The sequence below is a fragment of the Lissotriton helveticus genome, chromosome 1_1, assembly GCF_964261635.1.
Source record: "Lissotriton helveticus chromosome 1_1, aLisHel1.1, whole genome shotgun sequence".
NCBI classification, from domain to species: domain Eukaryota; kingdom Metazoa; phylum Chordata; class Amphibia; order Caudata; family Salamandridae; genus Lissotriton; species Lissotriton helveticus.
Genome location: NC_136057.1, coordinates 685,261,005 through 685,263,555, shown reverse-complemented (window position 1 = coordinate 685,263,555; position 2,551 = coordinate 685,261,005).

Below are 2,551 nucleotides of genomic sequence, written 5' to 3'. Positions count from 1 at the left end.
GGGTCTACTGGGACAACAACCTCCTTTACAGTGAGCAGAAGATTGCCGAGCTAGGGGCCGGCCGGGTGATAGTTGTACCCCTCCGGTTCAGAGACTTCCTCCTGAACTTAGCACATGATGTGCCCCTCGCCGGGCACCTGGGGCAGGACAAAACTTACAGCCGCCTGGTGACCCATTTCTACTGGCCAAAAATGCGCACTGATGTACAGAACCACTGCAGGACCTGCCCGACCTGTCAAGCCAGCGGGAAGAGCGGGGGGAAAGTCAAAGCCCCGCTCCAGCCGTTCCCTGTGGTAACCACCCCCTTCGAGCGAGTGGGAATAGACATCGTAGGGCCCCTGGACCCTCGCACCTCGCAGGGGCACCGCTTCATCCTCGTCCTGGTGGACCATGCCACCCGCTATCCTGAGGCCATCCCCTTCCGAACCATCACGGCCCCCGTGGTGGGCCGAGCCCTCATGAGCATCTTCTCCCGAGTCGGCTTCCCCCGAGAAGTCGTGAGTGATCGGGGGTCCAACTTCATCTCGAAGCATATGCGGTCCCTATGGCAACAGTGCGGGGTCGCATATAAGTTCACCACCCCGTATCATCCCCAGGGAAATGGACTAGTGGAACGCTTTAACAGGACACTGAAGGGAATGATCAAGGGCCTAGAAGAGCCCCTCCGGCGCAAATGGGATGTCCTGCTGCCCTGCCTCCTGTTCGCCTACCGAGAGGTACCCCAGAAATCCCTGGGGTTCAGCCCGTTCGAACTCTTGTACGGACACCCGGTTCGAGGCCCCCTTAGCCTGGTCAAGGAGGGCTGGGAGACGGCAGTTCGAGTTGCCCCACCGGATGTCTACCGGTACCTCCTGACACTCCGCAACCAGACTCGGAAGTTCAGGGAACTTGCCGAGGCCAACCTGGAGGCCAGTCAGGAGGAAATGAAACGCTGGTATGACCAGAACGCCTCGTCCATCGAGTTCGAGCCGGGCCAGCAAGTCTGGGTCATGTCCCCGGTTGAACCGTGTGCCCTCCAGGACAAATGGACGGGGCCCTTCAGGGTGGTGGAGCGCAAGAGCCCCGTCACCTACCTGGTAGACATGGAGTCCCCCAGGAACCCCCTCCGGGTTCTACACGCTAACCGTCTCAAGCCGCACTTTGCACGCACTGAACTGAGTCTGCTGCTGGCGACCGATGACGGAGCTGAAGACGACTCCGAGCCACTACCAGATCTACTCAGCACCACCGAGAAAGACGGCTCCTTCGAAGGGGTCCGGCTCTCCTCTACCCTGACCCCAGAGCAGCAACAAGACTGCCGGAAGCTGCTGGGGCAGTTTGCGGATCTGTTTTCCCTCACGCCGGGGGTCACCCGGTGGTGTGTCCACGATGTGGACACCGGAGACAGCCCCCCTGTGAAACAACGAGCTTTTCGAGTGCCCGACCGGGTTCGGGCCTGCATCCAATCCGAGGTGGCCAAGATGTTGGCCCTGGGGGTCGTCGAACCCTCCAACAGTCCCTGGGCCAGTCCCGTTGTTCTGGTCCCGAAAGCCGCTTCCCCCGGAACAGCGCCCGAGCTCCGGTTCTGTGTTGACTACCGAGGACTGAATGCAGTCACCGGGACCGACGCACATCCCATCCCCAGGGCGGATGAACTGATCGATCGCCTAGGGGCCGCCAGATACCTCAGCACCTTCGATCTCACGGCGGGGTATTGGCAGATCGGCCTTACCCCTGGCGCACAAGAGCGATCGGCCTTCTCGACGCCAGATGGCCACTATCACTTCAAAGTGATGCCCTTCGGCATGAAAAATGCGCCGGCCACCTTCCAGAGACTAGTGAACCAGGTGCTGGCCGGACTAGAGGAGTACAGCGCCGCCTACCTAGATGACATTGCGGTGTACAGCCTTCACTGGGATGAGCACCTGTCCCACCTCTGGGAAGTCCTGACGGCCCTCCGGCGGGCCGGACTGACAATCAAAGCCAGCAAATGCCAGATAGGCCAAGGGTCCGTGACCTATCTAGGACACCAAGTGGGGAGCGGTCAAGTGGCTCCCCTCCAACCAAAGGTAGACGCCATCCGGGCCTGGGAGCCCCCGGTCACCCAGACCGCCGTCCGAGCCTTCCTGGGGCTCACCGGATACTATCGGCGATTTATAAAAGACTACGGGAGCATTGTGGGGCCCCTCACCGAACTGACCTCAAAGAGATTACCCCAGAAGGTGCACTGGACCCCCGCGTGCCAGACAGCATTTGAGACTTTAAAGACTGCCATGTGCACCGCCCCTGTGCTCCAGGCCCCCGACTACAGCAGAGAGTTCGTAGTCCAAACCGACGCCTCGGAGCACGGCATTGGGGCGGTCCTGTCACAAGTTAACCCCGAAGGAATCGACCGGCCTGTGGCCTTCATCAGCCGACGCCTCCTGGCAAGAGAACAGCGGTGGAGCACCATCGAGAGGGAAGCCTTTGCCGTGGTATGGGCCCTCAAGAAGCTCCGGCCTTACCTCTTCGGCACCCACTTCCGAGTCCAGACCGACCACCAGCCCCTGCGTTGGTTGATGCAGATGCGGGG